Here is a 13421-nt window from a genome sequence, read left to right as displayed (position 1 = left end):
AAACATCTCAGAGGAGCATTTGCAACCGTTTGGCACCATTTTTGAGTCAATTGACGAAAGTCAGATTTTTGCTGAAATTGTGACCCCGGGGCTTAGGGATTTTTTCAAAAAAATATTTTTCTGCCGGTTAAGTTGTCAAGGGCTGATTTCTTTTCCTGTGATAAAAAGCCTTCTGTTTCGACCGCCAAATATCTCAGAGGAGCATTTGCAACAGTTTCGCACCATTTTTGAGTCAATTGACGAAAGTCAGATTTTTGCTGAAATTGTGACCCCGGGGCTTAGGGATTTTTTTAAAAAAATGTTTTTCTGCCGGTTAAGTTGTCGAGGGCTGATTTCCTTTCATGTGATCAAAAGCCTTCTGTTTCGACCGCCAAATATCTCAGAGGAGCATTTGCAACCGTTTGGCACCATTTTTGAGTCATTTGCCGAAAGTCAGATTTTTGATGAAATTGTGACCCCGGGGCTTAGGGATTTTTTCAAAAAAATGTTTTTCTGCCGGTTAAGTTGTCGAGGGCTGATTTCTTTTCCTTTGATAAAAAGCCTTCTGTTTCGACAAACAAACATCTCAGGGGAGCGTTTACAACCGTTTGGAACCATTTTTGAGTCATTTGCGGAATGTCAGATTTTTGATGAAATTGTAACCCCGGGGCTTAGGGATTTTTTCAAAAAAATGTTTTTCTGCCGGTTAAGTTGTCGAGGGCTGATTTCCTTTCCTGTGACAAAAAGCCTTCTGTTTCGACCGCCAAACATCTCAGAGGAGCATTTGCTACCGTTTGGCACCATTTTTGAGTCAATTGACGAAAGTCAGTTTTTTGCTGAAATTGTGACCACGGGGCTTAGGGATTTTTTCAAAAAAATATTTTTCTGCCGGTTAAGTTGTCAAGGGATGGTTTCCTTTCCTGTGATAAAAAGCCTTCTGTTTCGACCGCCAAACATCTCAGAGGAGCATTTGCAACCGTTTGGCACCATTTTTGAGTCAATTGACGAAAGTCAGATTTTTGCTGAAATTGTGACCCCGGGGCTTAGGGATTTTTTCAAAAAAATATTTTTCTGCCGGTTAAGTTGTCGAGGGCTGATTTCCTTTCCTGTGATCAAAAGCCTTCTGTTTCGACCGACAAACATCTCAGGGGAGCGTTTACAACCGTTTGGAACCACTTTTGAGTCATTTGCCGAATGTCAGATTTTTGCTGAAATTGTGACCCCAGGGCTTAGGGATTTTTTCAAAAAAATGTTTTTCTGCCGGTTAAGTTGTCGAGGGCTGATTTCCTTTCCTGTGACAAAAAAGCCTTCTGTTTCGACCGCCAAACATTTCAGAGGAGCATTTGCAACCGTTTGGCTCCATTTTTGAGTCATTTGCCGAAAGTCAGATTTTTGATGAAATTGTGACCCCGGGGCTTAGGGATTTTTTCAAAAAAATGTTTTTCTGCCGGTTAAGTTGTCGAGGGCTGATTTCCTTTCCTGTGATCAAAAGCCTTCTGTTTCGACGGCCAAATATCTCAGAGGAGCATTTGCAACCGTTTGGCAGCATTTTTGAGTCATTTGCCGAAAGTCAGATTTTTGATGAAATTGTGACCCCGGGGCTTTGGGATTTTTTCAAAAAAATGTTTTTCTGCCGGTTAAGTTGTCGAGGGCTGATATCCTTTCCTGTGATAAAAAGCCTTCTGTTTCGACCAACAAACATCTCAGGGCAGCATTTGCAACCGTTTGGCACCATTTTTGAGTCAATTGACGAAAGTCAGATTTTTGATGAAATTGTGACCCCGGGGCTTAGGGATTTTTTCAAAAAAATGTTTTTCTGCCGGTTAAGTTGTCGAGGGCTGATTTCTTTTCCTGTGATAAAAAGCCTTCTGTTTCGACCGACAAACATCTCAGGGGAGCGTCTGCAACCGTTTGGCACCATTGTTCAGTCTATTGCCGAAAGTCAGATTTTTGCTGAAATTGTGACCCCGGGGCTTAGGGATTTTTTCAAAAAAATGTTTTTCTGCCGGTTAAGTTGTCGAGGGCTGATTTCCTTTCCTGTGATCAAAAGCCTTCTGTTTCGACTGCCAAATATCTCAGAGGAGCATTTGCAACCGTTTGGCAGCATTTTTGAGTCATTTGCCGAAAGTCAGATTTTTGCTGAAATTGTGACCCCGGGGCTTAGGGATTTTTTCAAAAAAATGTTTTTCTGCTGGTTAAGTTGTCGAGGGCTGATTTCTTTTCCTGTGATAAAAAGCCTTCTGTTTCGACCGACAAACATCTCAGGGGAGCATTTGCAACCGTTTGGCAGCATTTTTGAGTCATTTGCCGAAAGTCAGATTTTTGCTGAAATTGTGACCCCGGGGCTTGGGGATTTTTTCAAAAAAATGTTTTTCTGCCGGTTAAGTTGTCGAGGGCTGATTTCCTTTCCTGTGATCAAAAGCCTTCTGTTTCGACCGCCAAACATCTCAGAGGAGCATTTGCAACCGTTTGGCAGCATTTTTGAGTCATTTGCCGAAAGTCAGATTTTTGATGAAATTGTGACCCCGGGGCTTAGGGATTTTTTCAAAAAAATGTTTTTCTGCTGGTTAAGTTGTCGAGGGCTGATTTCTTTTCCTGTGATAAAAAGCCTTCTGTTTCGACCGACAAACATCTCAGGGGAGCATTTGCAACCGTTTGGCAGCATTTTTGAGTCATTTGCCGAAAGTCAGATTTTTGCTGAAATTGTGACCCCGGGGCTTAGGGATTTTTTCAAAAAAATGTTTTTCTGCCGGTTAAGTTGTCGAGGGCTGATTTCCTTTCCTGTGATAAAAAGCCTTCTGTTTCGACCGCCAAACATCTCAGAGGAGCATTTGCAACCGTTTGGCACCATTTTTGAGTCATTTGCCGAAAGTCAGATTTTTGATGAAATTGTGACCCCGGGGCTTAGGGATTTTTTTTAAAAAAATGTTTTTCTGCCGGTTAAGTTGTCGAGGGCTGATTTCTTTTCCTGTGTTAAAAAGCCTTCTGTTTCGACCGACAAACATCTCAGGGGAGCGTTTACAACCGTTTGGAACCATTTTTGAGTCATTTGCCGAAAGTCAGATTTTTGCTGAAATTGTGACCCCGGGGCTTAGGGATTTTTTCAAAAAAATGTTTTTCTGCCGGTTAAGTTGTCGAGGGCTGATTTCCTTTCCTGTGATCAAAAGCCTTCTGTTTCGACGGCCAAATATCTCAGAGGAGCATTTGCAACCGTTTGGCAGCATTTTTGAGTCATTTGCCGAAAGTCAGATTTTTGATGAAATTGTGACCCCGGGGCTTTGGGATTTTTTCAAAAAAATGTTTTTCTGCCTGTTAAGTTGTCGAGGGCTGATATCCTTTCCTGTGATAAAAAGCCTTCTGTTTCGACCAACAAACATCTCAGGGCAGCATTTGCAACCGTTTGGCACCATTTTTGGGTCAATTGACGAAAGTCAGATTTTTTATGAAATTGTGACCCCGGGGCTTAGGGATTTTTTCAAAAAAATGTTTTTCTGCCGGTTAAGTTGTCAAGGGCTGATTTCTTTTCCTGTGATAAAAAGCCTTCTGTTTCGACCGCCAAATACCTCAGAGGAGCATTTGCAACCGTTTGCCACCATTTTTGAGTCAATTGACGAAAGTCAGATTTTTGCTGAAATTGTGACCCCGGGGCTTGGGGATTTTTTCAAAAAAATGTTTTTCTGCCGGTTAAGTTGTCGAGGGCTGATTTCCTTTCCTGTGATCAAAAGCCTTCTGTTTCGACCGCCAAACATCTCAGAGGAGCATTTGCAACCGTTTGGCACCATTTTTGAGTCATTTGCCAAAAGTCAGATTTTTGATGAAATTGTGACCCCGGGGCTTAGGGATTTTTTCAAAAAAAATGTTTTTCTGCTGGTTAAGTTGTCGAGGGCTGATTTCTTTTCCTGTGATAAAAAGCCTTCTGTTTCGACCGACAAACATCTCAGGGGAGCATTTGCAACCGTTTGGCAGCATTTTTGAGTCATTTGCCGAAAGTCAGATTTTTGCTGAAATTGTGACCCCGGGGCTTAGGGATTTTTTCAAAAAAATGTTTTTCTGCCGGTTAAGTTGTCGAGGGCTGATTTCCTTTCCTGTGATAAAAAGCCTTCTGTTTCGACCGCCAAACATCTCAGAGGAGCATTTGCAACCGTTTGGCACCATTTTTGAGTCATTTGCCGAAAGTCAGATTTTTGATGAAATTGTGACCCCGGGGCTTAGGGATTTTTTTAAAAAAAATGTTTTTCTGCCGGTTAAGTTGTCGAGGGCTGATTTCTTTTCCTGTGTTAAAAAGCCTTCTGTTTCGACCGACAAACATCTCAGGGGAGCGTTTACAACCGTTTGGAACCATTTTTGAGTCATTTGCCGAAAGTCAGATTTTTGCTGAAATTGTGACCCCGGGGCTTAGGGATTTTTTCAAAAAAATGTTTTTCTGCCGGTTAAGTTGTCGAGGGCTGATTTCCTTTCCTGTGATCAAAAGCCTTCTGTTTCGACGGCCAAATATCTCAGAGGAGCATTTGCAACCGTTTGGCAGCATTTTTGAGTCATTTGCCGAAAGTCAGATTTTTGATGAAATTGTGACCCCGGGGCTTTGGGATTTTTTCAAAAAAATGTTTTTCTGCCGGTTAAGTTGTCGAGGGCTGATATCCTTTCCTGTGATAAAAAGCCTTCTGTTTCGACCAACAAACATCTCAGGGCAGCATTTGCAACCGTTTGGCACCATTTTTGAGTCAATTGACGAAAGTCAGATTTTTGATGAAATTGTGACCCCGGGGCTTTGGGATTTTTTCAAAAAAATGTTTTTCTGCCGGTTAAGTTGTCGAGGGCTGATTTCCTTTCCTGTGATAAAAAGCCTTCTGTTTCGACCGCCAAACATCTCAGAGGAGCATTTGCAACCGTTTGGCACCATTTTTGAGTCATTTGCCGAAAGTCAGATTTTTGATGAAATTGTGACCCCGGGGCTTTGGGATTTTTTCAAAAAAATGTTTTTCTGCCGGTTAAGTTGTCGAGGGCTGATTTCCTTTCCTGTGATAAAAAGCCTTCTGTTTCGACCAACAAACATCTCAGGGCAGCATTTGCAACCGTTTGGCACCATTTTTGAGTCAATTGACGAAAGTCAGATTTTTGATGAAATTGTGACCCCGGGGCTTTGGGATTTTTTCAAAAAAATGTTTTTCTGCCGGTTAAGTTGTCGAGGGCTGATTTCCTTTCCTGTGATAAAAAGCCTTCTGTTTCGACCGCCAAACATTTCAGAGGAGCATTTGCAACCGTTTGGCACCATTTTTGAGTCAATTGACGAAAGTCAGATTTTTTATGAAATTGTGACCCCGGGGCTTTGGGATTTTTTTAAAAAAAATGTTTTTCTGCCGGTTAAGTTGTCAAGGGCTGATTTCTTTTCCTGTGATAAAAAGCCTTCTGTTTCGACCGCCAAATATCTCAGAGGAGCATTTGCAACCGTTTGGCACCATTTTTGAGTCAATTGACGAAAGTCAGATTTTTGCTGAAATTGTGACCCCGGGGCTTAGGGATTTTTTCAAAAAAATGTTTTTCTGCTGGTTAAGTTGTCGAGGGCTGATTTCTTTTCCTGTGATAAAAAGCCTTCTGTTTCGACCGACAAACATCTCAGGGGAGCATTTGCAACCGTTTGGCAGCATTTTTGAGTCATTTGCCAAAAGTCAGATTTTTGCTGAAATTGTGACCCCGGGGCTTAGGGATTTTTTCAAAAAAATGTTTTTCTGCCGGTTAAGTTGTCGAGGGCTGATTTCCTTTCCTGTGACAAAAAGCCTTCTGTTTCGACCGCCAAACATTTCAGAGGAGCATTTGCAACCGTTTGGCTCCATTTTTGAGTCATTTGCCGAAAGTCAGATTTTTGATGAAATTGTGACCCCGGGGCTTAGGGATTTTTTCAAAAAAATGTTTTTCTGCCGGTTAAGTTGTCGAGGGCTGATTTCTTTTCCTGTGATAAGAAGCCTTCTGTTTCGACCGGCAAACATCTCAGGGGAGCGTTTGCAACCGTTTGGCACCATTTTTCAGTCTATTGCCGAAAGTCAGATTTTTGCTGAAATTGTGACCCCGGGGCTTAGGGATTTTTTCAAAAAAATGTTTTTCTGCCGGTTAAGTTGTCGAGGGCTGATTTCCTTTCCTGTGATCAAAAGCCTTCTGTTTCGATCGCCAAATATCTCAGAGGAGCATTTGCAACCGTTTGGCAGCATTTTTGAGTCATTTGCCGAAAGTCAGATTTTTGATGAAATTGTGACCCCGGGGCTTTGGGATTTTTTCAAAAAAATGTTTTTCTGCCGGTTAAGTTGTCGAGGGCTGATATCCTTTCCTGTGATAAAAAGCCTTCTGTTTCGACCAACAAACATCTCAGGGCAGCATTTGCAACGGTTTGGCACCATTTTTGAGTCAATTGACGAAAGTCAGATTTTTTATGAAATTGTGACCCCGGGGCTTTGGGATTTTTTCAAAAAAATGTTTTTCTGCCGGTTAAGTTGTCAAGGGCTGATTTCTTTTCCTGTGATAAAAAGCCTTCTGTTTCGACCGCCAAATATCTCAGAGGAGCATTTGCAACCGTTTGGCACCATTTTTGAGTCATTTGCCGAAAGTCAGATTTTTGCTGAAATTGTGACCCCGGGGCTTAGGGATTTTTTCAAAAAAATGTTTTTCTGCCGGTTAAGTTGTCGAGGGCTGATTTCCTTTCCTGTGATCAAAAGCCTTCTGTTTCGACGGCCAAATATCTCAGAGGAGCATTTGCAACCGTTTGGCAGCATTTTTGAGTCATTTGCCGAAAGTCAGATTTTTGCTGAAATTGTGACCCTGGGGCTTAGGGATTTTTTCAAAAAAATGTTTTTCTGCCGGTTAAGTTGTCGAGGGCTGATTTCCTTTCCTGTGATAAAAAGCCTTCTGTTTCGACCGCCAAACATCTCAGAGGAGCATTTGCAACCGTTTGGCACCATTTTTGAGTCATTTGCCGAAAGTCAGATTTTTGATGAAATTGTGACCCCGGGGCTTAGGGATTTTTTTTAAAAAAATGTTTTTCTGCCGGTTAAGTTGTCGAGGGCTGATTTCTTTCCCTGTGTTAAAAAGCCTTCTGTTTCGACCGACAAACATCTCAGGGGAGCGTTTACCACCGTTTGGAACCATTTTTGAGTCATTTGCCGAATTTCAGATTTTTGATGAAATTGTGACCCCGGGGCTTAGGGATTTTTGCAAAAAAATGTTTTTCTGCCGGTTAAGTTGTCGAGGGCTGATTTCCTTTCCTGTGACAAAAAGCCTTCTGTTTCGACCGCCAAACATTTCAGAGGAGCATTTGCAACCGTTTGGCTCCATTTTTGAGTCATTTGCCGAAAGTCAGATTTTTTATGAAATTGTGACCCCGGGGCTTTGGGATTTTTTCAAAAAAATGTTTTTCTGCCGGTTAAGTTGTCAAGGGCTGATTTCTTTTCCTGTGATAAAAAGCCTTCTGTTTCGACCGCCAAATATCTCAGAGGAGCATTTGCAACCGTTTGGCACCATTTTTGAGTCAATTGACGAAAGTCAGATTTTTGCTGAAATTGTGACCCCGGGGCTTAGGGATTTTTTCAAAAAAATGTTTTTCTGCTGGTTAAGTTGTCGAAGGCTGATTTCTTTTCCTGTGATAAAAAGCCTTCTGTTTCGACCGACAAACATCTCAGGGGAGCATTTGCAACCGTTTGGCAGCATGTTTGAGTCATTTGCCGAAAGTCAGATTTTTGCTGAAATTGTGACCCCGGGGCTTAGGGATTTTTTCAAAAAAATGTTTTTCTGCCGGTTAAGTTGTCGAGGGCTGATTTCCTTTCCTGTGATAAAAATCCTTCTCTTTCGACCGCCAAACATCTCAGTGGAGCATTTGCAACCGTTTGGCACCATTTTTGAGTCATTTGCCGAAAGTCAGATTTTTGATGAAATTGTGACCCCGGGGCTTAGGGATATTTTTAAAAAAATGTTTTTCTGCCGGTTAAGTTGTCGAGGGCTGATTTCTTTCCCTGTGTTAAAAAGCCTTCTGTTTCGACCGACAAACATCTCAGGGGAGCATTTACCACCGTTTGGCACCATTTTTGAGTCATTTGCCGAAAGTCAGATTTTTGATGAAATTGTGACCCCGGGGCTTAGGGATTTTTTCAAAAAAATGTTTTTCTGCCGGTTAAGTTGTCGAGGGCTGATATCCTTTCCTGTGATAAAAAGCCTTCTGTTTCGACCAACAAACATCTCAGGGCAGCATTTGCAACCGTTTGGCACCATTTTTGAGTCAATTGACGAAAGTCAGATTTTTGATGAAATTGTGACCCCGGGGCTTTGGGATTTTTTCAAAAAAATGTTTTTCTGCCGGTTAAGTTGTCAAGGGCTGATTTCTTTTCCTGTGATAAAAAGCCTTCTGTTTCGACCGCCAAATATCTCAGAGGAGCATTTGCAACCGTTTGGCACCATTTTTGAGTCAATTGACGAAAGTCAGATTTTTGCTGAAATTGTGACCCCGGGGTTTAGGGATTTTTTCAAAAAAATGTTTTTCTGCCGGTTAAGTTGTCGAGGGCTGATTTCTTTTCCTGTGATAAAAAGCCTTCTGTTTCGACCGACAAACATCTCAGGGGAGCGTTTACAACCGTTTGGAACCATTTTTGAGTCAATTGACGAATGTCAGATTTTTGATGAAATTGTGACCCCGGGGCTTTGGGATTTTTTCAAAAAAATGTTTTTCTGCCGGTTAAGTTGTCGAGGGCTGATTTCCTTTCCTGTGATAAAAAGCCTTCTGTTTCGACCGCCAAACATCTCAGAGGAGCATTTGCAACCGTTTGGAACCATTTTTGAGTCATTTGCCGAAAGTCAGATTTTTGCTGAAATTGTGACCCCGGGGCTTAGGGATTTTTTCAAAAAAATGTTTTTCTGCCGGTTAAGTTGTCGAGGGCTGGTTTCCTTTCCTGTGACAAAAAGCCTTCTGTTTCGACCGACAAACATTTCAGAGGAGCATTTGCAACCGTTTGGCTCCATTTTTGAGTCATTTGCCGAAAGTCAGATTTTTGATGAAATTGTGACCCCGGGGCTTAGGGATTTTTTCAAAAAAATGTTTTTCTGCCGGTTAAGTTGTCGAGGGCTGATATCCTTTCCTGTGATAAAAAGCCTTCTGTTTCGACCAACAAACATCTCAGGGCAGCATTTGCAACCGTTTGGCACCATTTTTGAGTCAATTGACGAAAGTCAGATTTTTGATGAAATTGTGACCCCGGGGCTTTGGGATTTTTTCAAAAAAATGTTTTTCTGCCGGTTAAGTTGTCAAGGGCTGATTTCTTTTCCTGTGATAAAAAGCCTTCTGTTTCGACCGCCAAATATCTCAGAGGAGCATTTGCAACCGTTTGGCACCATTTTTGAGTCAATTGACGAAAGTCAGATTTTTGCTGAAATTGTGACCCCGGGGCTTAGGGATTTTTTCAAAAAAATGTTTTTCTGCTGGTTAAGTTGTCGAGGGCTGATTTCTTTTCCTGTGATAAAAAGCCTTCTGTTTCGACCGACAAACATCTCAGGGGAGCATTTGCAACCGTTTGGCAGCATTTTTGAGTCATTTGCCGAAAGTCAGATTTTTGCTGAAATTGTGACCCCGGGGCTTAGGGATTTTTTCAAAAAAATGTTTTTCTGCCGGTTAAGTTGTCGAGGGCTGATTTCCTTTCCTGTGATAAAAAGCCTTCTGTTTCGACCGCCAAACATCTCAGAGGAGCATTTGCAACCGTTTGGCACCATTTTTGAGTCATTTGCCGAAAGTCAGATTTTTGATGAAATTGTGACCCCGGGGCTTAGGGATTTTTTCAAAAAAATGTTTTTCTGCCGGTTAAGTTGTCGAGGGCTGATTTCCATTCCTGTGACAAAAAGCCTTCTGTTTCGACCGCCAAACATTTCAGAGGAGCATTTGCAACCGTTTGGCTCCATTCTTGAGTCATTTGCCGAAAGTCAGATTTTTGATGAAATTGTGACCCCGGGGCTTATGGATTTTTTCAAAAAAATATTTTTCTGCCGGTTAAGTTGTCAAGGGCTGATTTCCTTTCCTGTGATCAAAAGCCTTCTGTTTCGACCGACAAACATCTCAGGGGAGCGTTTGCAACCGTTTGGCACCATTTTTCAGTCTATTGCCGAAAGTCAGATTTTTGATGAAATTGTGACCCCGGGGCTTAGGGATTTTTTCAAAAAAATATTTTTCTGCCGGTTAAGTTGTCAAGGGCTGATTTCCTTTCCTGTGATCAAAAGCCTTCTGTTTCGACCGCCAAATATCTCAGAGGAGCATTTGCAACCGTTTGGCAGCATTTTTGAGTCATTTGCCGAAAGTCAGATTTTTGATGAAATTGTGACCCCGGGGCTTTGGGATTTTTTCAAAAAAATGTTTTTCTGCCGGTTAAGTTGTCGAGGGCTGATATCCTTTCCTGTGATAAAAAGCCTTCTGTTTCGACCAACAAACATCTCAGGGCAGCATTTGCAACCGTTTGGCACCATTTTTGAGTCAATTGACGAAAGTCAGATTTTTGATGAAATTGTGACCCTGGGGCTTTGGGATTTTTTCAAAAAAATGTTTTTCTGCCGGTTAAGTTGTCAAGGGCTGATTTCTTTTCCTGTGATAAAAAGCCTTCTGTTTCGACCGCCAAATATCTCAGAGGAGCATTTGCAACCGTTTGGCACCATTTTTGAGTCAATTGACGAAAGTCAGATTTTTGCTGAAATTGTGACCCCGGGGCTTGGGGATTTTTTCAAAAAAATGTTTTTCTGCCGGTTAAGTTGTCGAGGGCTGATTTCCTTTCCTGTGATCAAAAGCCTTCTGTTTCGACCGCCAAACATCTCAGAGGAGCATTTGCAAGCGTTTGGCACCATTTTTGAGTCATTTGCCGAAAGTCAGATTTTTGATGAAATTGTGACCCCGGGGTTTAGGGATTTTTTCAAAAAAATGTTTTTCTGCCGGTTAAGTTGTCGAAGGCTGATTTCTTTTCCTGTGATAAAAAGCCTTCTGTTTCGACCGACAAACATCTCAGGGGAGCGTTTACAACCGTTTGGATCCATTTTTGAGTCAATTGAAGAATGTCAGATTTTTGATGAAATTGTGACCCCGGGGCTTAGGGATTTTTTCAAAAAAATGTTTTTCTGCCGGTTAAGTTGTCGAGGGCTGATTTCCTTTCCTGTGATAAAAAGCCTTCTGTTTCGACCGCCAAACATCTCAGAGGAGCATTTGCAACCGTTTGGAACCATTTTTGAGTCATTTGCCGAAAGTCAGATTTTTGCTGAAATTGTGACCCCGGGGCTTAGGGATTTTTTCAAAAAAATGTTTTTCTGCCGGTTAAGTTGTCGAGGGCTGGTTTCCTTTCCTGTGACAAAAAGCCTTCTGTTTCGACCGCCAAACATTTCAGAGGAGCATTTGCAAGCGTTTGGCTCCATTTTTGAGTCATTTGCCGAAAGTCAGATTTTTGATGAAATTGTGACCCCGGGGCTTAGGGATTTTTTCAAAAAAATGTTTTTCTGCCGGTTAAGTTGTCGAGGGCTGATTTCTTTTCCTGTGATAAAAAGCCTTCTGTTTCGACCGACAAACATCTCAGGGGAGCGTTTGCAACCGTTTGGCACCATTTTTGAGTCTATTGCCGAAAGTCAGATTTTTGCTGAAATTGTGACCCCGGGGCTTAGGGATTTTTTCAAAAAAATATTTTTCTGCCGGTTAAGTTGTCAAGGGCTGATTTCTTTTCCTGTGATAAAAAGCTTTCTGTTTCGACCGACAAACATCTCAGGGGAGCGTTTACAACCGTTTGGAACCATTTTTGAGTCATTTGACGAAAGTCAGATTTTTGCTGAAATTGTGACCCCGGGGCTTAGGGATTTTTTCAAAAAATATTTTTCTGCCGGTTAAGTTGTCAAGGGATGGTTTCCTTTCCTGTGATAAAAAGCCTTCTGTTTCGACCCCCAAACATCTCAGAGGAGCATTTGCAACCGTTTGGCACCATTTTTGAGTCATTTGCCGAATGTCAGATTTTTGATGAAATTGTGACCCCGGGGCTTAGGGATTTTTTCAAAAAAATATTTTTCTGCCGGTTAAGTTGTCAAGGGCTGATTTTTTTCCTGTGATAAAAAGCCTTCTGTTTCGACCGCCAAACATCTCAGAGGAGCATTTGCAACCGTTTGGCAGAATTTTTGAGTCATTTGTTGAAAGTCAGATTTTTGATGAAATTGTGACCCCGGGGATTTGGGATTTTTTCAAAAAAATGTTTTTCTGCCAGTTAAGTTGTCAAGGGCTGATATCCTTTCCTGTGATAAAAAGCCTTCTGTTTCGACCAACAAACATCTCAGAGGAGCATTTGCAACCGTTTGGCACCATTTTTGAGTCAATTGACGAAAGTCAGATTTTTGCTGAAATTGTGACCCCGGGGCTTAGGGATTTTTTCAAAAAAATGTTTTTCTGCCTGTTAAGTTGTCGAGGGCTGATTTCCTTTCCTGTGATCAATAGCCTTCTGTTTCGACGGCCAAACATCTCAGAGGAGCATTTGCAACCGTTTGGAACCATTTTTGAGTCATTTGCCGAAAGTCAGATTTTTGATGATATTGTGACCCCGGGGCTTAGGGATTTTTTCAAAAAAATGTTTTTCTGCCGGTTAAGTTGTCGAGGGCTGATTTCCTTTCCTCTGAAAAAAAGCCTTCTGTTTCGACCGACAAACATCTCAGGGGAGCGTTTACAACCGTTTGGAACCATTTTTGAGTCATTTGCCGAATGTCAGATTTTTGATGAAATTGTGACCCCGGGGCTTAGGGATTTTTTCAAAAAAATGTTTTTCTGCTGGTTAAGTTGTCGAGGGCTGATTTCTTTTCCTGTGATAAAAAGCCTTCTGTTTCGACCGACAAACATCTCAGGGGAGCATTTGCAACCGTTTGGCAGCATTTTTGAGTCATTTGCCGAAAGTCAGATTTTTGCTGAAATTGTGACCCCGGGGCTTAGGGATTTTTTCAAAAAAATGTTTTTCTGCCGGTTAAGTTGTCGAGGGCTGATTTCCTTTCCTGTGATAAAAAGCCTTCTGTTTCGAACGCCAAACATCTCAGAGGAGCATTTGCAACCATTTGGCACCATTTTTGAGTCATTTGCCGAAAGTCAGATTTTTGATGAAATTGTGACCCCGGGGCTTAGGGATTTTTTTTAAAAAAATGTTTTTCTGCCGGTTAAGTTGTCGAGGGCTGATTTCTTTTCCTGTGATAAAAAGCCTTCTGTTTCGACCGACAAACATCTCAGGGGAGCGTTTACAACCGTTTGGAACCATTTTTGAGTGATTTGCCGAATGCCAGATTTTTGCTGAAATTGTGACCCCGGGGCTTAGGGATTTTTTCAAAAAAATGTTTTTCTGCCGGTTAAGTTGTCGAGGGCTGATTTCCTTTCCTGTGACAAAAAGCCTTCTGTTTCGACCGCCAAACATTTCAGAGGAGCATTTGCA

This window comes from Podarcis melisellensis (assembly GCF_964234715.1).
Source record: "Podarcis melisellensis genome assembly, chromosome: 8".
Taxonomy (NCBI): domain Eukaryota; kingdom Metazoa; phylum Chordata; class Lepidosauria; order Squamata; family Lacertidae; genus Podarcis; species Podarcis melisellensis.
The sequence above is the reverse complement of the archived record's forward strand: the minus strand, read 5'-3'. Positions refer to the sequence as shown.